Below are 22137 nucleotides of genomic sequence, written 5' to 3'. Positions count from 1 at the left end.
GGACTGCCTCAGAAGAGATGAAAAAGAATCTCATTTGAAACATGGGCTACTGAAATTGAGTATTTTTTTTCCTCATTATAAACTTCATAGAGCACTCACAGGTAAGTAGGTTTTACAACACTCTTTTCATTGAGGTGTGCCATTTAAAGAGCTGTTTTGCACTTATCTTTGCAGATTTTTGCACTGAAACTTGGAGACACCTCAAGTACTCAGCAAGCTAGCAGAGGGCAGCAGATACCTATCCTTTGTTCATTGGATGAGATTTTGTCATGGCTGCATTTCCTGAAGCTACCAGTCCGGCATCAGATTCAGTGTGGACATGTCCTAGGACCCTGTGGTCCTTATTCCCAAACATGCAAAGGAATCTCATTCCCACCTACAGCTCTACATGGAGCAATACATCCACGCGATTCATGTTTGTCCTTGACGACATGAATCTGTGACTTTCTGCAGGTAGAACCACTGCCTTACATCTGTTCTGGACTGTTCTGCTTGCAGAGTTCAAGGTCACTGTCATCCTGAACTCCTTTACCTCTACTGGTGGCAGCTGATCTATGTCAGTTATGCCAATTTGTTTGCAGAGTAGCAGGGGGGAGATCACTGATGCTGTCTCATCAAACAAAAGAACTTTGTTTCCTTTCCCTTCAGTTCCTTTCCCTTCCCTTCCTTTCCCTCCTTGTGGAGTGGATGCATGGATTCATGAGGATTCTGGGCTACTGGAAAGTTCATTGAGTGTTGGACTGAACATGTGGTACTCTGGAATACATAGGATATTTAGCATGGGCCATTCAGCCCAACAAGTCGCTGGCAGCAATTATACTCCACATGAATCTCCTGCCATCGTTCCTCATTGAAATACATCAGTGTAGCTCTCTATTCTCTTCTCTCTCATATGCTAGTTCAGCCTGCCTCTATATATAATTCACTTTATCCACCCTGCAAAGCTCTCACAAGGGAAATAATGTCCTGAATGTGCAATGCATGTGTGATTGTGAGAAAAAAATTCTCATGGCTGTCGGCACATTTCCAGGAAGTTTGCATGAATCCTTTATTTACAGGTGCAACCAATTTGCAGCAGCCACCCTTCACAGAAGGCTGACTCTTGGGGAATAAGTGCAGTCACCTCCTTCTGAATATCTAATAAAGCACTGCACCTTTATCATGACAGCCACAGAAACCTAGTCATCAGCATCCTCAAGTTGAGTTTCTGATATCTGCACTGCTTTCAGGGCTGCCAAGAGGAGTGGGTTGTCTGGTACAGAGGAAGAGGGAGTAAGCAGATAGCAATAAAGGAAAATCTTCTTTGGTCATGCTGTCAAACTGCAAATCATTGCCTGGAGATCGTTGAGGAACCTGCTCCACTGACCATGTGCATTGCCAGGAAAGTAACTATGATGATCTTTCGTGAAGCCACCTAGCTTTGATAATCAATGGCTGAGGTCCCATTGTGAGTGGTTACTATGGGTGTCTTGAACTGTACACTTCACTTGCAGTAGATCTCATCACTTGTCACTTCTTCAACCTTTGATAAATGTCCACATCAAGATCTGCGATTAGACTGCAGGAAGCTGAGTGTGATGGTGTGCTACGTTCAAAGACAGGTCTAACATGGACACTCAAAAAGCACCAATGGAGGCATCAGTTTCTTACCTTGAAAAGAATTATTTACTTAAGCAACAGAGCCGTTTGCTTGTATCCAAACTTATAACAGATGACAAGGAGACAGATTTGTCAGCATGCCTCAGTCACAAGGGCTTCTCACCATTCCTGGAAGATTCATTAAATGCAATTAGTAGGTTTCATTAGCTAAGGATTGCTAGAATAGTGATGATTGAAGTATCTATAACCATAATTGGATTGCCATCAACACACTTGACTTTCAAAATTGGCAACAGCTGGAAGATTTAGTCAGTGAGTTCAACGCAATCCAGACAGAAATCATATAACAAGCTATGGGTAAGTGTGAACTGAAGTAACTCAGGAAGAACATCTATTGTGACAGAACAGTAATTTGAAGGAAATTTAGAAAGAAAGATTTACATTTTTATTGGCAGCTCTGATGATCTCAGAACATCCCAAGACGTTTTGCAGCCAATGAAGTACTTTTGAAGTGTATTCATTGCAGCAGTCAAACATGAGCATGGAAATGATGACATGGTAAATTGTTTCTGAGGGATTGCTTTTGGTCAGGCCACTGGGGATAATTCTACCATTCTTCTTTGAGCTACTGACTTGGCACTGTTCATGTCTACATGAGAAGATGCATATCTGTAGAGTGGTCCCTCCAAAAAGGTAGCATTCTCATAGTACTACATTAACATATCAGCCTACTTTTTGTTAGCTCTTAAGGTGGAGAAAACAATGTTTGGTAGCTTTTCAAACTATATGTAAAATGGGAATTGAGTTAATATTGTAAAGACACAGGGCAAAAAACAAATCCGAGAAATACTAAATTATGTAGAAAAATAAAAATTGCTCTTGTGTAAAATCTGTATGTCAAAATGACTACTTTATAACATCTAAGATAAGATATTTATTTATTAATCACAGGTACATTGAAACACACAGTGAAATGCGTCTTTTTGCTTTACTAAGAATGTGCTGGGGGCAACCTGAAAGTGTCACCATGCTTCCGGTGTCAACATAACATGCCCACAGCTCCTAACCTGTATGTCTTTTGGAACGTGGGAGGAAATCAAAGCACCCAGAGGAAACCCACGCAGACACAGGGAGAACGTACAAACTCCTTACAGACAGCGGTGGGAATTGAACCCGGGTCGCTGGTGCTGTAATAGCGTTACACTAACCGCTAGGCTACTGTGCCACCAGTTAATCTTTACAATATTTGAAGCTGTAATACCTTTCACTGTTATAGCGTCATGTGGAAGTTCAACCAATTAATGCAGAGCATGGTAATTCTGTGACCCCGTGCTTCCAGCGAGAAATCTCACTCAAAACAATCACAGCCGGAGTATCAAGGCTACGAAATATTGATTCTACCTACAATTCATTCTCGCTCTACATGCAACTTCCCTCCTGAAAATGCAGGTTCACAAGTCCATGGAAGTGAAAATCAATAAGCCTGAAATCCAGAGTTTCTATAGATTTCTTGTAATTTCTAATGAAGGACCAGCAGAAATAGCTGACAGCAGCAATTGTACTGTTTCACTGGGATGCTCTTATCTTTAGTTGTGGGCATCCCCTGTGTTTCAGGACTCACTACTTCAAAAACACAGGGGTTTAGTGCCTCTCAGATCTTTGATGCCTCCATGGATTATAACCTGCACCCGATGGCCTATCAGGCTGTCTTTGAGTATCACTGGGTGCTAGAAAAGCTGAAATTCCAGAGTTGTGAGGAAGCCAGTTGTTAGTTTCTGAACACTATTTCTTATTTTTCAATGAACATAGAGGCCGTGGACTGCAACACAGCAAACATCTCATAGCTGTTCCTGGATACCAGCCATTAGCAGGTATAAAAGTGTTTCTGTGACCATTGTCTGGATTTTTACAGATAGTGTATTTCCATAGTATTCAACAATGGAGGGGGAGCAACTCTAAACAATTTATGGGCTATAATGCTTAACAGTTGTCTGATGCATATATGCTCAGATCTGACAGATGTCTCCAGGAGTTGCTTGAAGGGCTTTGATAACATGAACCTTTAAGCTTAGTAATTTTGATTTTCTTAAGCCAGATGTTATTTGCAGGTTGAGCAACTTCAATTTTTGCATCAGATTGCTTGCAAATGTACCCTGAGAGGTTGACTGAATGTTTTTTTTCCCCAAAGACAATGTACCACAGGTTGGTTCTATTAGCATCTTTCAAACCTGTCTATACCACCAATTTTAATTTTTCTAGGCATTCTACCAACATCATAAAAATGTTTGTATTCCACTTCCAAATTGATAATGAAAATCAAAAATTGCAGATGCTGGAAAACTGAAATAATACCAGAAAATCCACCCACCTCGGACATTCTCTCTTCTCCCCCATCCCACTGCGCAGAAGATACAAAAGCCTGAAAGCACGTACCTCCAGGATCAAGGACAGTTTTTATCCCACTGTTATATGATTATTGTACAGTCCTCTAGGATGATAAGATGGACTCACAATCTACCTTGTTACAGCCTTGCACCTTATTGTCTGCCTGCAGTGCACATTCTCTCTAACTGTAACACTATTCTGTATTCTGTTATTGTTTTCCCTTGTACTATCTCAATGCACTGTTGTGATAAATGATCTCTATGAATGGCATGCAAAACGAAGTTTTTCACTCTAGATGTGACAATAATAAACCAATTTACCAAATGCTGGAAATGCTCAAAAGGTCAGACGGCATCTGTGGAAAGTGAAACCAAGTTAATGTTTCAGGTTGAGGACCTTTTATCGTTATTGATGTAACCAGAAAAGACACCAGGGACTGCAGATGCTGGAGTCTGGAGCAACAAACAATTTGCTGGAAGAACTCAGTGGGTCAAACAGCATCTGTGGGGGAGGAAAAGAATTGTTGATGTTTTGACCCTTTCCTCCCACAGATGCTGCCTGACCTGCTGAGTTCTTCCAGCAGATTGTTTGTTGCAATAGGTCTTTCCAGTATGTTCTGGTTCAAAGTCAATAATGAACTCTATCCAATGTTAAGAAACAAGATGCAAGAGAACTCTTTACAGAAAGGTGGGTGTACTTTTATCAAATTACCTTGTTCTGCATGCCTGAATAACTTTTCAATATGACTATCCCACCCCCACATTTAATTTGTTTACTCACTGCACAAATTTACTCAATTTAAATACTTTGCAGTATAAAAAACAATCAAATATTAAGGGTGTGATGAGAATTACTACAGTTTTATTATTTATTAGATATTTTAAAAATGTATGGGTTTGGAAATTCAACTGTGTATCACATGATTTTTTTAAATGAATTGAGGCATAGAAGTGATCTCAAAACGTGCTTGGAGCTTTTGAATTGCAAAATACTATGTGCTAGCCATTCTTACACGTAAAGCACATAGGGTCCAAAAACTGAGGTCAACCCACATGCAATAATGCTCACCCCCAGATATGAATTTGAATAAGCTATATGTAATTAACACCCTTTGTGGATCATGTATAAGAAAGCATCTCTGAACACCATATACAGGTCCTACATCTGCGCTGTTTAAACCCATTATCATTTACTTGTGGGTTTGTTGGGGTCTGATTAATAGGAAAGGTCACTTCATACTATAGGAATGGAGAATCGATTTTAAAGTATTAGAATGGGTTTCGGTGAGAGCTGAGCTCAGAGTTACTCTTTGTTGCTGCATTGGTAGTGAGACTGCTTTGCCTCCAATACAACCTGTTGGAGAGGGGCAAAGGCATGGCTGTCTTGTTAGAGGAAGCCAAAAGCATGGGAAGAAGACTCTGGCTGGATAGGCTTGTTCCCCAAGAAATCTTCCGGGAGCCACATTTCCAGCTCTAATTGTCCACGGAACGCTACATTCCAAATACTCTAAGATCACTGCCTACAGGTAATACTCCAGCCCATGGGCTTGTGTTTGGTTTGCTTTGCCTGTAGAGATATTGAACATGTTTTAAATTGCAGAGTAGGTAGAGGGGTGGAGAGAGAAAAGGAATTGTCTATGAGAGGGTGGAGTCCAAGGGAGAGTGAATAACACAAATGATGGTGGTGTTCATCGAGAGAGGGTGGTGAAGGGTTGTTAATTGCAGCTGATTTTATCAGGACTGGAGAGACAAGAGACTGCAGACGCTAGAATCTGGAGCAACATTTTCAATGTGCTGGAGGAATTCAGCGGGCCGGGTAGCATCCATGGAGGGAAATGGACAGTTGATATCTTGGGTCGAGAACCTTGATCTGGACTGAAAGATAGAGGGGAACTAGCCAGTGTAAATAGGTGAAAGGAAGGGGTGCAGCAAGAACTGGCAAGCGATAGGTGGATCCAAGTGAAGAGGGGTAATAGGCAGATGGAGGAGGGGAGAGTGGAAATAGTGCCAGAAGCTGGGAGGTGATAGGTGGAGGCCACAATGGGCTGAAGTTGATGGAATCTGATAGGGGAGGAAGGTGGAGCTTGGAATCAAGTGAGGGAGGTGGAGAGGGCAGATGGGAACAGTGGGGGAGGGGAGCCAGTGAGGGTGTGGTTGATGGGCAAATGGAGTGGGTGGAGGAGGGGAAAGAAACAGGGTGATGGGGGCTGGGGTGAGTGTAGGAAGAACTGGGTGGAGCAGGAAAGAGAGAAGGGACAGAAGGGGAGCAGTTTACTGGAAGATGGAGAATTCACTCTTCATGCTGTCGGGTTTTAGACTACCCAGGTGGAATATAAGATGCTGTTCCTCTGGTTTGCATTTGGCCTCACCCTGGCAGTGGAGGAGGCCAAGGGCAAACATGTCAATGTGGGAAAGATTCAGGAGAATTGAAATAGCTAGCAACCGGGAGCTCCAGATAGCTATGGCGGACATACCACAGGTCTGGTCGGCTCTGATACAAACTGGAAAGACTGAGATTGTTGAATTTAATATTACACCATGAAGGAATTGAGGTGCTTTTCCCAAAGCTAATGTTGGGCTTTATCAGAATAATGTAAGAGCTAAAGGCAGAGATCTGGGTGGGATTGGGATGGGGAATTAAAGTCACATGCAATTGGAACTCCGGATCACCCTTGCACATCTAAGTGGAGGTGTTCTACAAAAGTGTCATCCAATTGGTGTTTGGCTTCTCCACTTTGCAGGCACTGAATGCAACATAGCAAATTAGAAGCATATGTGATCCCTGTGTTCAGCTTCTTACACTGTTCCAATGATTTTTAGATATTCAGGCAGTCAATGGATATGGGGTGAGTGTATTAAAGTAGCACTGAGGTTAAAGTTTGTAAGGCTTAAGTCAGGATTGGTGTAGTTGTGGAAGAAGTAGAAGCACTAAAATCGCCACGGACCATTTTCCTTTAAGTGGCGGAGATATGCTATCAATTGTCGTTCATCAATTTCACAATTTCTTGCACTTAATGGGTGCTAAGGAGAAAACATCATGATTAGCACCTGCAAAATGCATAAATATTTATGCAAGTTCTAAATGAGAATGTGGGAGATGAGCAAAATCATTTCAAACTGGCATTGGACCCACATGCAGTGCCATTTTAGTGCACCTTTTCATTGGCTAATAAACTTCTAGGCCAAATATCTATGGAAATCATGATTTTGGCATGTTATCTTCCTCCGTTAGAAGACTGCAGTATTTGGTTATCACTTACTTCGGCGTAATTTTGTTTGGTTTTGCCAACAGTTTTGCCAGGGAATCTGTGCTGGGATCCTGTGCCCTGTTAAGCCCGGTGTAGAATCTGCAAGCCTATTCGCTTGAACAGAAATTGTAAGGGCTGAGGGGTAGAAAGGAAAGAACAAGGTCAATTATGTTATTTTTAGTTATTTGTGTTTGGTTAATGTTTTTTATTATTTGTAAGGTTATAACTTAATTATTTTAGTTCTAAGTATACTTATAGCACATTCTAAATAAACTGGGGGGGGGGGGGGCAGAACTTTGCTAGCTGTGAAAGCCTTCCTGAGAGATCTATTGGCAGAGCTTGGAGTTTGTTCTACCTTATGTACATGACACAGTCATGTCAAGACTTCACTGCTTGGCTCTGGGACTGCAATGGGTCTTCAGGATCATCCTTCTGGATCTGGAGTAGTTAGGGTTGGAGGAATGGTGATGTGGGTAGCAAGTGCAGGTGACAGGACCCACTGAGGGTGATATAGATCAATTTTTGGAGCTGTGTACTTGTGTTTCTCATCTCTTTTGTTTAATTATGTGATGTCTTTTGTCTTAATGTTTTTTTTTAAAACATCCTGCAGTCAGTTGCTTTGTCAGCACCTTTATAAATGTTTCATGGAGGTTTTGACATTCCCAAATGTGGCTATCACTATTTTGGTGCCAGAAAGATACAACCTTGCAATTGATGTACAGTTGCATTAAAATAGACAGTTGAACTTCATTAAAGTGTCTCCTGAGTCATAATTTCTGCCTTTTATGGCCATCAGGAAAATAGAATGTGTGCATTTGTATAGATGAAGTGACTGACTACAACTTGTTAGTGTGGTAAATTTAAGTAATTTCAGCAAATATTTAATAGATTACTAAATCTACCTTTGTCAAGAAGTTGTATTCCAGTAGATTAGATTGGTCAGCATTGATTATGCTGATAAACGTATTTTGTAAAAAGAATATCTTTTGTTCTCCTCACCTCTGATATAGAGTGATAAGCAAAATTGAGAAGAATATGAAAATACATTTTCATTGATGTATTTTTTTTAGAATCAGTACCATATCTTTAGAAAACCATAATGCAGTAAAATTGCAGAGGTGATCAGTCAAGATCTGTGAAGAAAAAGGAACAGGGAATCAATGAATGTTTATACCTGACCCATTAATTATGCCTTTCTCCCCTTCCCAGATGCTTGCTAACCTGCTGAAAATATTGTTTCTTTTCTTTACCTCAGATTTCTTTTCTCACTTCTTTAAATGTTTACATAATGCTATTACCAAAATACAATAATTTCTGTTAAGTTATGATAGGTGTCATTTTACATCACTGAAGTATTTTCAGAGATCAATCTGTATTAACAGTAAATGTTCTATCCATGAAATAATTGGCTATTGTTCATGAAGTTACAGATAATATTTTATGCATATTTGAGAAGAGCACATACACCTAAATTAACAGCAAGGGAGTCTCTTTATCTTTCAGGTGAGATATTAAATCCATGTTATGTCCTGTCAGGTGAGCATAAAAGATCTCAAGGGAGAATTTGAAAGAATATGACAGAACTTATCTTTGTGTTCTTCCCAATATTTATCCTTCAGTCAACAGCAGTAAAAAGATTATCTGAACATTCCCTCAAGTCAGTGTTTGGGAGTTTGCTGTACCCAAACTGATTTCCAATTTTCCCACATTGCCCCAGACAGTATACTTCAAAAGCCGTTCATTAACTATAAGGTGCTTTGGGGCAATTTGTATCCATAAAAGCAACAATATCAATATATGTTTTTTTTCTTATGTACCAATTTATTCCATTTAAAAGGCATTGGCGAATCACAAACCAAATATTATAAAACCTATCAATATCTTTTACAAGTGGTAAATGATTTTATTATCTTCCTTACATACATTTACCACTTCTAATTTTATGAAACTCACTCAGCTGTAGAGGTGTGATTACTTACTTAACACAGCACTGTTGCAGACAGCAGTGTAGTCTACAATGTTTCATATGGTCAATGGAAAGCTACCTTAAGGATCTCCTTAATTTACAAGATCTGTAAAATGGAAGTTCAATTGTTGATCAACATCTGTGATCACATTTCCTTTTTATTTTGAATGGTGTAGCATTTTCTGATTCTAAGTGTCTAAATATTTGATGTTCCACAGCACAGTTAAATGGTTATGATAATTGATTGTATCCCTTGTGCAAGGAAAAGGATGTTTATTGCTGGGAAGATTTTGAGCTCCAGTTGGAGGCAAATAATCAGCAAAACAAAACTGACTAAATAAAAAGTACAGAGAAAAATCAAATGTAAAGGTGATGGTGCTAATGACTGTGTAGGAGAGTCTCTTCTTCAAGTGGAAAAATAGGAAGGGGAGAACATAATGAAACATAGTGAAATAAAAACAGTAAATGCTAAAAATACTCGGGCAGCATCTGTGGAAAGAGAAACAAAGTTAATATTTCAGAGATTGATGGGTAGTGTTAAGGTTTGGTATCTCGAAGTGGGAAAGGGTCTAGGGAAAGGATATAAGTAATGAGACTTACCAGAATGAGGTTACTAAAACCTGATTGTCACAGAAATTTCTGACAACAGACACTCCCAGATAAGACATTCCCCTTCTTCCACAGATACTGCCTGACCTGCTGAGTGTTTCCAGCATTTTCTTTTTTTTCAGATTTCCTGTAGATGGTTGAATTTCATTCCCAGGACAAGGTGGCCTAATTTGAATACACAGGAGGATTCTTGACCAAAAATGCCCAGTAGGATTTCCAGAGTGATGCAATTCAATCTCAAAATAGTTGTGGTCATGTTCCACTCTAGAAAGAGATCCATATTCCATTGGAGCCATAACAAAAAAGAACAGGAGGAGCCCATTGGACACGAAGCAAACAATAAACTGCTGGAAGAACTCAATGTGTCAAGAAGCATCTGTGGAGGCAAAAGGAAGCCCATTGGACTCTTGTTGATTATTCAATAAGATCATTGGCTTATGCAGTTTTCCTTGAGACTATTTTTCCACCCTATCTCTTCGTTCACTTACTGAGTAAAAATCCATATCGGTTTATGAATATATTTTCTGGGGCAAGGAATTCCAAAGACTCAAAACCCTTTGGGAATTAAAATCCTTCTGCATCTTAGCCTTAAATATGTGTCCTTATAGTATGTACTCTTGTCCTAGACATTCCAATGAAGAGAAACATCCTCCCAGCATTTACCCTGTCAAGCCCCTCCAAGAAACTTGTGTATTGTATTAAGATCAGCTCTGAATCGTCTAAACTCCAATGAGTATAGACCCACTCTTTCCTCATAAGACATACCCAGGTTTGCCCAAAGTAAAAATTCTCGGAACTGCCTTAATGATATTTTTTTCTTAAGCAAGCAAATCAAAACTGTTCACAATTTTCTAGACGTGGCCTTAATCATGCCTTGTGCAGTGTGGTAAGAATTCCCTACTTTTATCCTTCAATTTCATTACAATAAAAACCAGAATTTCATTCAGCTTCCCAACTATCTGCTGCTAGCTTCCTACATTTCATATATGATGACCTCCTTTTGTGCTGCAGCTTTTTCCATTTAAATAATAATCTGTGTCCTTCATTCCAAAGTGGACAATTTCACATTTTCCCACATTATATCTCATTTGCCAACTTTTTGCCCACTTACTTAACGTATGAATAAATCTTTGTACACTATGCATATCCTCCTCAATGCTTGCCTTCCCACCTGTTCTTGTATTATCCACAAATTTGGCTGTAGTAATTCTCTTCTAGCCTCTAAATCATTAATATCTGTTGAAAACAGCTGCAGTCCCAGTACTGATCACTGCAGCACTCCACAGGTTTCCAGGGTGCAAATGACTCCATATTCCTACATATCGTTTCCTGCTGGTTAACTAAACCACTATCCATGCTGAGACATTACACCCAACAACATGAACTCTTATCTTGCACAGTAATCTTTTGTGTGGCACTTCTCAAAACCCTTTCAAAAGTCCAGATTTCACATCCACTGGCCCCCTGAATCCACTCCAGCTGATAATTCCCCAAACAAATAAATTTGTAAGCACATGGTACTGAAACAAAATAGCCCTAAATATCCAGATTTCAAGACAAACATGTTCTCACCTTGTCTCCCAGTAGGAAAGAGTTGATAATTAAGAGAAATAATGTACACTAGAGAATTAACTAAAGAAAACCAACAATTATTCTATTTGAATAGCATAATGGATTGATCATTGATGGTCAAATTATGTGCTTCATGGCTTGAGGAAGATAGTAATCTCTCAAATTCTATTTATATCTGACAGTTTACAGGAAGTAGAAAGGCATGCATTTATGTAATGCTTTTCATGATCTCAATAAGTCCCAAAGTGCTTCATAGACAATAAAGTACTTTTGAAATGCACTCACTGTTATGATATATGGAACCCACAAAATGCTGTCATGCAGATACAGCAAGCAATTAGGAAGGCAGGTGGTTTCTTAGTCTTTATAGCAAAGAACTTGAAATATAACGGTTTGGGAGCCTTGATTCAACTATTCAGGACTTTTGTAAGAATACAAGAAAATAGGAGCAAGAGTAGACCACCTGGCCTCTCTAGCCTGCCCTGTCATTCAATGTGATCATGGTTAATCACCCTCTATCCTCAACTCCTCTTGATACTTGAAGAGCTGTGTGCAGTTTTGATCTATGAATCTAAAGAAAGGTATAGTTGCCATGAAGACAGTGTGCGAAAGATTCACCAGACTGATTCCTGAGATAATGCTATCGTTTTCTGTGGAGTGATTGAGTAAGATTGACTTTTAAGTCACTGGAGTTTAGAGATGAAGTGAAGCTGTCTCAGGATGAGGGGTTAGCCATTTAGCTCTGGGATGAGGAGAAATTACTTTGCCAAGATGGTTGTGAATCGTTGGAATTTTCAATGCCAGGGGATGATTGCTTAATCCATTTTCAATGGATTGTTGGACGCTGACTTGAGATATGTGAATCAACACAGAAAATGAACATAATGATGTAGAGGATCATCCATGAATTTACTGAATGGTGAAGCAGGTTCATCTAGCATATTCCTGCTGCCAGTCTTATCTCTTTTGTCCTTAACGATCAAGAACTGTCAGATAAGATAAGAACACAGGGAATAGGATGAATTAAGTTTGCAAAATATAGAAACCATTATGTACATTAAAATTGCCATTTACTCTGGACTGAATCAGAGGCCAAACAAGCAATTTGTATGTTCAGAACCAGGCAAGCACAGTTGCTCAATTACTAGAAAAAAATAGATTGAGCTTTATCTGCTGAATTCAGCTGAATCTTAGGAAACTAGCGTCTGCATAATTTATTAGTCCAAATTAATCATGCTAGTTGCAATTAATTAATTATACAAGCTGAGTGTTTCATGGAAAGCACATTTCGAGAGGTGTTCACTCACAGTTTAAGAGTGTGCAGGCAGAGAGCGAATGGGTGATTGCAAGAGAAACACAAAAGAGCAGGTAAGTAGCGCAGGAAGCCCCAGAGGGCATCTTCCTCTCTAGTTAGTTTTAAATGCTGAGGATTCCTGAGGAAAAGGGTTTCTCGAGGCAGCACAGCCAGAGACAGAAAAGGAAGCTGATTGAACAGAAAGACAGGAGGGAGCTCAACAGAGTGATGGTTAAAAGGGTTTCTATAGTTGGACTTCTTCATCAGCAGACTTGAATCAGTGAGGATTGGTAACAACACCTCCTCCTCACTGACCATGAACACAGGTGCACCTCGAGGCTGTGTGCTTAGCCCCCTGCTTTACTCCCTATACACACATGACTTTGTGGGTAAGCACAGCTCCAATACCATATACAAATTCACCAATAACACCACTGCTGTTCGACGAATCACAGGTGGTGCTGAATTGGTGTACAAGAGTAAGATAGGACAACTGGTTGAGTGGTGCTACAACAACAACCTCTCGCTCAACACCAGTAAAACTAATGACCTATTGTTGACTTCAGGAAGGGGAAGGAGGGCGAACATATCCCAGTCTACATTGGAAGATCGGCGGTGAAGAGGGTCAGCAGCTTTAAATTCCTGGTCATTAACATATTGGATGAGCTGTCCTTGGCTCAGCATGTAAATGAACTCACAAGGAAAGCAGGCCAGTGTCTTTACTTTCTTAGATGGTTAAGGAGGTTCAGCATGTCAATGAACACTCCAACAAACTTCTACAGATGCACTGTTGAAAGTGTCCTGTCTGGTTGCATTATGGTCTGGTACGGCAATTTGAATGCACAGGAACGTTAGAAGTTGCAGGGAGTAGTGGCCTCAGCCCAATACATCACGGGCACATCCCTCCCCACCATCGGTAGTATCTACATGAGGCGCCACCTCAAGAAGGCAACATCTATCATCAAAGATACCCACCACCGTGCCACGTTCTCGCTGCTACTATCAGGTAGTTGGTACAGAAGCCGGAAGATCCGCACTGCCAGATTCAAGAAATTCCCTTCAACCATTCAGTTCTTGAACCAATCTGCTCAACCCTAATCATTACCTCGGTATAACAACACTATGACCTCTTTGACTGCTTTGCAGTACAGTGGAATTTTTTTCTTACTTTTAATTGTATTCTTTCTTGTAAAAATTGTGTATAATTTGTTTTTCTTGCGAATGTAAATTGGTTTATTATTGTCACATGTACCGAGGTACAGTAAAAATCTTGTCTTGCATACCGTTCGTACAGATTAATTAATTACACAGTACATTGAGGTAGCACAAGGTAAGGCAATAACAGAATGCAGAATAGAGTGTTACAGTTACAGAGAAAGTGCAGTGCAGGTAAACAATAAGATGCAAGGTCATAACGAAGACGAGATTCTGCAGATGCTGGAATCTGGAGCAACACATACAAAATGCTGGAGGAACTCAGCAGGTCAGACAGCATCCATGGAGGGAAATAAACAGTCAATGTTTTGGGTTGAGGTAGTCCTGATGAAGAGTCTCAACCCGAAATGTCAGCTATTTATTTCCCTGCATAGATGTTTCCTGACCTGCTGAGTTCGTCCAGCATTTCGTGTGTGTTGCAAGGTCAAAATGAGGTAGATTGTGAGGTCAAGAGACCATCTTATCATACTAGGGAATCATTTAATAGTCTTATAACAGTGGGATAGAAGCTGTCCTTGAGCCTGGTTGTACATGATGATGCTATGTGCCTGTGATGCTGCTGCAAGTAAGTTTTTCATTGCATATAACAATAAACTTGACTTTGACTTTGAGGCAGCAGACTAGAATTTTTGTGGTTACAGGTATGCTTCTTGTACCAGGATGAAGGTTATCACTGAAAATTCTGGAGAGGAAGGGTGAACAACCAGACATGGTATCTATTTTGCTGGTCCTTATCTGTACCAGAATCATACCTGTAACCACAAAAATTGCAGTAATGCAGATAAATGGATTGCTGAAGAGATGGTATAGGAGGGAAGGCTTTCAATTCCTTGAGCATTGTGGCAGCTCTGGGTGATATAAGACCTGTACAGATGAAAGGATTGCATTTCACAAAGCTGGAACCAACATCTCACAAGGAGGATCACTAGCGCTATAGGTGAAATTTAACATAACTTGGTAGGGGCAGGGGCACAGGAAGGTAGCACTGAAAAGGAAAAAAAATGGTACAGAAATAATTTGGAGAGATAAATAACACTGAAACCAGAATAAGAAAATTTCTAGCTAGGACTAGACTAAGAGCGAGTGGGTGTAAATAGCTCTGAGGTAGAGTTACAGTGCATGTACATAAACATAAGAAACATATTACAAGGTTGGTAAACTGCAGGCGTAATTAAACACATCAGGTTATGATGTAATAACAGATACTAGGCTAAGAAAATGGGCAAGAGTGGGCTTTAAATATTCTTTGCTACAAGGTGTTCATGAAAAATGGTGAAGGGAAGAAAGAAGGGAGAGTGGTAGTATTGATTAAGGAGAATATTGCTGGGCTGGAGAGAAAGGAGGTCTTGGAACATTTGAAGACAGAATCTATCGGTTTAGAATTAAGAATCATTAAAGGTATAATTATACTACTGGGTGCGTTCTATTGAAGAACAAATTTTTAGGGAAATTGCAGAGATGTGGAAAGGCCATAATATGGTGATAATGGAAAATGTTAACTAGGTAAATGTAAACTGGAACAGCATTAGCATTAGGGACGAAGAAAGAGAGGCATGCACTCAAGGGACAAAGAAAGAGAGGCATGCACTCAAGGGAACACTTGATCAGTACATCTGTGCTTCTGTGAGCAAGGAGGATTTATAGGAGCCGATCCTAGGAAATGAGCCAGGCCAAGAGGAGGAAGTGACAGTGGGGAAGCATTTAGGAAACAGTGATCATAGTAACAAAGGAACACCCACAGAAAAGATTATAGACTATTTCAATATAAAAATTGTCAGCTGAAGAAAGGCCTGTTTCAATGTGATGTGAGGAGATCTGGCCCAGGTAAACTGGAATCAAAGCTTGGCAGGCAAAACTGCAATTGATCAATGGACATTGGAGATATTTCGGCTAGAGTCAAAAAGATAAAAGAGTAAAATGGAGAAGCAGGAAAAGGAAATATGACATTTGGCAGGTGGTTAGTGCAAGTGAAAACTAGGCTGTTAGAGAAAATTCAGAGGGAAAGTACATGTTGCCTGACCTGCTGAGTACTTCAAGCATTTTTTGTTCTATTATGGATTAAAGTAAATATATCACCTGGTCCCAATAGGATGAATCCTAGCTGCTGAGGGAAGTAAGGGAGCAAATTGCACAAGTCTTAACCATAATTTTCCAAACATCTATAAGCTCAGGGATTTTGGAAAATTGCAAATGTTACGTGCTTGTTTTAAAGAAAGGATGTAGTATTAAACCCAATAACTATAATGCTGTCTAAAAACTTTAGTTGCAGGGAAAGTTCTAAAAGCAATAATCAGGGACATAATTAGCAATCACATGAACAAGTGTAGATTGATTAAAGATAGCCCAGGGGTCAGTACCAGAACTACTACTTTTCTTAATATATATTAATGACTTGGACCTGGGTGTACAGTGTGTAATTTTCAAATTTGCGAAGGACAGAAAATGAACCCTGAAGAGGATAGTAATAGACGAAAGAGATACGTATAGACAGGCAGCTGGAATGGGTAGGTAGGTGACATATGAAACTCGATGTTGAGAAATGTTACATTTTGCAGGAAAATGAGAAAGGGTAATCTGAACTGGAGAGTAGTTCATGTACAAGAACAGAGATTGGGGGTATATGTAAACAGTTGCTAAAAGTGGGAAGGTAGATTGAGAAAATGGTTTTTAAAAGAAACCATGCAGGATCCTGGATTTTTTGGAGGCCTTGAGTACAAGCGTGAGGGAGTCATGAGGAGCCTTTATAAAGCACTGGTTCCGTTAACTGGAGTATTGTGTGCAATTCTGGGTACCACACTTAAGGCAAGATCCAAAAGCTTTGCTAAAGTAATTCTAAGGATGAGGGACTGGGTTTATTCTCCTCAGAACAGAAAAGATTGCAAGAGGATTTGAGAGAAGTATCTGAAATCCTCAGTGAGAGGAAACATCCTCTGTGCATCCACCATGTTGAGCCCTGTATGTTTCAATTAGATCATCTCCCATTCTTCTAAATACTAGTGAATACAGGCCAACTCGACTAAATTTCACGTCATACAGCAAATCCATGATGCCAAAAACACTCTAGTGTTATCTCATTGCACTCCTTCTATGGAAAATATATCCTTTTTTTGGATGAGGAGCCAATGATGATACACAAATGATGATACACAAACACCACTCTAATTGCAGTAAGACATCTTTATACCTGTATTCAAGTCCTCAACACCACCCGCCTTCCAAATTGCTGCTGTGCCTGCAAGTTAGCTTTCTTGTACACAAGCTGCAACTTGTGTACAAGGACACCTAGGTCTCTTTTGATATTAATGTTCCCCAATCTGCCAAATGTTTAAAAAATACCCTGCTTCCCTCTTTTATGTGCAAGTGGATGATTTTATATTTTTCCATTATATTCCATATGACAGCTTTGTACCCACTCACTTAGCTTGATTATAACCCCTTGAAGCCTCTTTATATCCCCCTCTCTACACATAATCTCTAATCACACTCCCACCTAGTTTTTGTGTCATCTGCAAACTTGGAAATCTGACATTTGGACAACTCAACCAAATTATTGATGTGGATAGCTGGGAATATACCACCAATCATAGCCTGCCAACCTGAGAAAGACTTGTTTATTCCTGCTGTGTGCTATCTGTCTGTTAACCAATCCTGAGCCCAGGCTGATATATTAGCCCCAACTCCATGTGCTATAATTTTGTTGACCACCCTAGGTGCAGGATCTTATCCTTCTGAAAATATAAATACGCCATATTCACTGATTCCCTCTCCCATCTATTCCACTAGTCACATCCTCAGAGAACTGCAAAAGACTAGTTGAACATGATTGCCCTTTTATAAATCCATGTTGACTCTGCTGAATCCTATTATTCTTTCTAATTGTTCTGTTGTTGTATCTTGCATTTTAGATTCCAGCATTTCCCCTACTCCTGATGTTTGGCTAACAGCTCAGTAGTTTCCTGTGTTCTCTCTTGCCCCTTTCTTAAATAGTGGGGTCATGTTTGCTATCCTCCAATCTACAGGAATTATTCTGGAGTGTATTGAATTATTAAAGGTGATAGCCAATGTATCCATTATCTCTTTGGCCATATCTTTTGAAACTTTAGGATGTTGATTTCATACATCATGTTACTTAATTTTTACTTACAACATAGAAGGAGGCCAGTTGGCCTATAGAGTCAATGCTAGTTATCACATCAATCCCATTTCCCTTCTTGTTTCCCTGCAATCTATCCTATCACACATGCCCATTAATACATCCTTGATTTTTCCCGTCAGCAACTACCGTAGAAGTAGTATACAGTAGGCAATTAAGCGAACAACTAGCATGTTTTTTGGGATATGGGAGGAAATCAGTGCACCCCAGGGAAACCCACAAGGTCACAACGAGCAAGTGCAAACTCCACACAGATAGTACCAGAGGTCAGGTCTAAAGCCAAATCGCTGGAGCTGTGAGACATCTGTACTACCTGCAATTCCACTGCACCATCTCGGATCATTGTGTCCTTGGGGTTTATCAGTTATCAGTCTCACTAACTTCTCTAGTACTTTTTTTACTATTTATTTCAGTTTCTCATTCTCGTCATATCCATGGTTCTCCAGTATTTCTGTCAGTTTTTGTATGCCTTCTTCCTGAAGGCAAACACAAAGTACTTGCTTCTTTTCTCTGCCTGTGTAAAATCACTAATTTCTTCCAATTATCTACTGTCTGTGTTCAGAATTCTACTGTGAATCTTTCATTAAATATATATCAGCTTGAACTTAAACCACGTCTTCCACCACCACTTTCACTAATGTTTGCAAATTTTAGCTGAGGAAATTAAATTAGGAAAATGAGAAGGGGAAGAAAATCTGGCTGTGACAGACCAGAGTGTCACCTTCAGTGACCTTTCAACATTCCAGTGTGACAGTCTTCATAAAGCATTATTTCTTCATCACTGCCCATTCATGTCTATTTGGATAGGTAAGAGCTCTAACTTTCTATCCCTAATGAATTGTGTGACCATTGCATCAACTTAATACATACAGATATCTCTTGGTATAGTTGTTTCTTCAACCAAGATTCTGCTAGATGTGGGATGATAAAATTGTCTAAAATTCTTTATGAAAAGTAATGAAAAGGGTTTTGGAATTAGCACATTGAAATGTCTAGGCACTCTGGTTAAACAGTTCAATGTAGATCAATTACAATGGAAAGGGTTTCATGCATCATAATTGATCCATAATTACACTGACTGGCAACAGCAGGATTTAATTGAGTATTGAAAACTGGCAGATAGTCAAACAATTAGAACTGCATTAATTTAAAGATTTCAAATAACAAATTACCTACACGCAATTGCAGCAAGTTAGACTTTAAAAGCTACTCACACAAATGAACTGCTGCAGTCCTTCTGGTGAATGTACTCCCATAACATACAAGTTCCAGGATTTAGACCCAATCATGATGGAGGAAGAGCAACAAACTTCCAAGTCAGGATGGTGTATGACTTGGAAAGGAACGTGCAGGTGGTGATGTTCCCATTTATCCATTGCCCTTATCTCTCTTAAGACTTTTCAGGCTTTGGAGAAGTCAGGCAGTGCACTTTGCAGATAGTACACTCTGTAGAAACCATGCACCATTGTTGTAGGGAATGAATGCTTAAGGCAGATGCAAGAGATTCTGCAGATGCTGGAATCTGGAGCAACACACACAAAATGCTGGAGGAACTCAGCAGTTCAGGAAGCATCTACGGAGGGAAATAAATAGTCAATGTTTTGGGTTGGGACCCTTCATCGGGACTAGAAAGGAAAAGGGCAGAAGTGGAATTGAAGTGGCTGGCCACCAGGAGATCCTAGCTGTTTCAGCGGATGGAGCAAAGGTGCTCGACAAAGCAGTCACCCAATCTGCATCGGGTCTCACCGACAAAGAGGAGGCTGCACTGGGAGCATCAGATGCAATAAATGACACCCTCAGATTTGCAGGCGATGCACTGCCTCACCTGGCAGGACTGTCTAGGGCTCGGAATGGTGGTGAGGCAAGGGGTGTAGGGGTACATGTAACACTTTGCACAGTTGCAGGGATAAGTACCAGGAGGGTGATCGGTGAGGAGGGAACGAGTCGACAAGGGAGTCATTGGGACAGTGATCCCCGTGGAAAGTGGAGGGGTGGGAAGGGGAAGATTCGCCTGGTGGTGGAATCCTGTTGGAGATGGCGCAAGTTGCGGAGAATGACATGTTGGATGCAGAGGCTCGTAGGGTGGTAAATGAGTACAATGGGACCCTATCCTTGTATGTCTGGGGGGAGGGATTGGGTGAGGGCAGACGTGTGGGAAATGGAGGAGATGTGGGTGAGGACTGCATTGATAGTGGTGGAAGGGAAACCCTGTTTACTGAAAAAAGAGGACATCTCAGATGCCCTGGAATGGAAAGCCTCATCATGGGAACAGAAACAGTGGAGGCCGAGGGACTGAGAAGGGAATGGCAGCCTTACAAGTGACAGGGTGGGAAGAGGTGTAGTCAAGGTAACTCTGGGAATCAGTTGGTTTGTAACAGATGTCAGTGGATAATCCGTCTCAGGAGGTGGAGACCGAGAGATCAAGAAAGGGGAGAGAGGTGTTGGAGATGGACCAAGTAAATGAGGTAGATGAGTGCTAATTCAGTGGGCTGCTTTGTCCTGAGCTTCTTAAATGTTATTGGAGCTGCATTCAGCCAGTTAAATCAGGTGTGTTTCATCACATTTCTGACTTGTACATTGTGGAAAGCATTTGACGTAGCAGAAGGTAATTCATTCTCTGCAGGAGACCTCTGACTTGCTCTTGTAAAAATGCAGCCTGACCTGCTGAGTAGTTCCAGCATTTTCTGTCTTATTTTAGATTTCCAGAATCTGCAGTGTTTTTGATTTTTACTTATGTGGTTGGTGCAGTTGGCACTGTTCTTGGAACTGCCTCCTCCTCCTGTTTGCCATTGATTGTCCACCAACATTCATGACTAGACATAGAAAGGGGGCAGAGCTTTGATCTAAATGCTTAGTTATGGGATATTTTAACCCTGGCTACTGTATGCTGTTTTAGTTGTAAGCATCCTCGTAATCCAATGTTGCTGCTTTGCCACATTGGCAAAAGGTTCCAATCAAGACTAACAAAAGAAGTTAAGGATTGTAATAGATCCAAGTAAGATTGTCAGTAAAAGTAGCAAACCTGAACATTGGGAGTTTAGATTTCAGCAATGGAGGACAAAAAAAATCGATTAACAGAGCAAAAATAGATTGAGTGTAAACTTGCGGGGAACATAAAAGTAGACTGTAAAAGCTTCCATAAAATATATAACAATTAAAAGATTAATGAAGTTAAGTGCAGGTACCTTATAATCAGAAATGGGGGAATCTCAGAATGAGGATGGGGAAATGGCAGAGCATTTAAACAAATATATTGATTATCAAAAGAAAATACAAGCAATCTTTCAGAAAAGTAGGGAACCTTGAACCTAATGAAGGTGAAGAACAAATGGAAATGAATATTAGCAAGAAAATAATGCTGGATAAATTAATGGTACTGAAAGACAATAAATCCCCAAGGTATAATAATTTGTATTCAAGAATACTAGAAGTGACAGCTATGGAAATAGTGGATGGGTTGGTTATCATTTTCCAGAATTTTATAAATTATGAATAATTGCTGCAGATTGGATGGTGGATCATGTAATCCCACTGTTAAAAACAAATGATGGAGGGAGAAAACAGGGAACCACAGATCAATTATTCTGACATCAGTACCAGAAAATTGCAGGAGGCAATTGCAAAGGATGACGTAAAAAGGCATTTAGAAAATAATGATATTAAAAAAAGAACAGAGACATCTGGGAAAGGGAAATAGTGTTCATCAATTCTTTTTAAGGATGTAACTGGTAGAATACATATGGGAGGACCTCTGATTGTGGTGTGCAGGTGCTCCTCAGGTTACAAACGCCCAACTTGTGTATAGCCCATATTTACAGCTGCTGCGGGGCTACAAGCATCTTCTTCCACCTCGGAACTCAATTTGCGGCTGCATTTCTGACTGGTGAACTGCCCAAGTTACAAACAGTTCACAGGAACAGAACACTGCCCTATCCTGGGGAGCCCCTGTACTATGATTTTCAGAAAGCTATGGATAAGTCTCACATGAAAGGTTAGTGTGCAAAATTAAATTGTATAATATTAGGAGTAATGTGTTAGCATGAACTGAAATTTGGAAACATAGAGTAGGAATAATGGATTTTTCTCATTATGGCAGG

At 40.1% G+C, this 22137-nt stretch overlaps 1 protein-coding gene across 4 annotated transcripts in view; it reads left to right on the top strand.

Moving 5' to 3' along the window:
• The window catches only part of LOC127574173 (RNA-binding Raly-like protein), a 643109-nt gene that overhangs the window by 449045 nt on the left and 171927 nt on the right, over window positions 1–22137 (top strand). Inside the window, exon 1 of one of the 4 annotated variants that reach the window (XM_052022952.1) lies at window positions 20481–20587. The exons of the other annotated variants lie outside the window; for them this stretch is intronic. The gene's annotated coding sequence lies outside the window, so the exon portion shown is untranslated. Of the gene's footprint in view, window positions 1–20480; window positions 20588–22137 lie in introns of those variants that run through there. 4 annotated transcript variants of the gene reach the window in all.

The sequence above is a fragment of the Pristis pectinata genome, chromosome 9, assembly GCF_009764475.1.
Source record: "Pristis pectinata isolate sPriPec2 chromosome 9, sPriPec2.1.pri, whole genome shotgun sequence".
Taxonomy (NCBI): Eukaryota; Metazoa; Chordata; class Chondrichthyes; order Rhinopristiformes; family Pristidae; genus Pristis; species Pristis pectinata.
The sequence above is the reverse complement of the archived record's forward strand: the minus strand, read 5'-3'. Positions and strand labels throughout refer to the sequence as shown.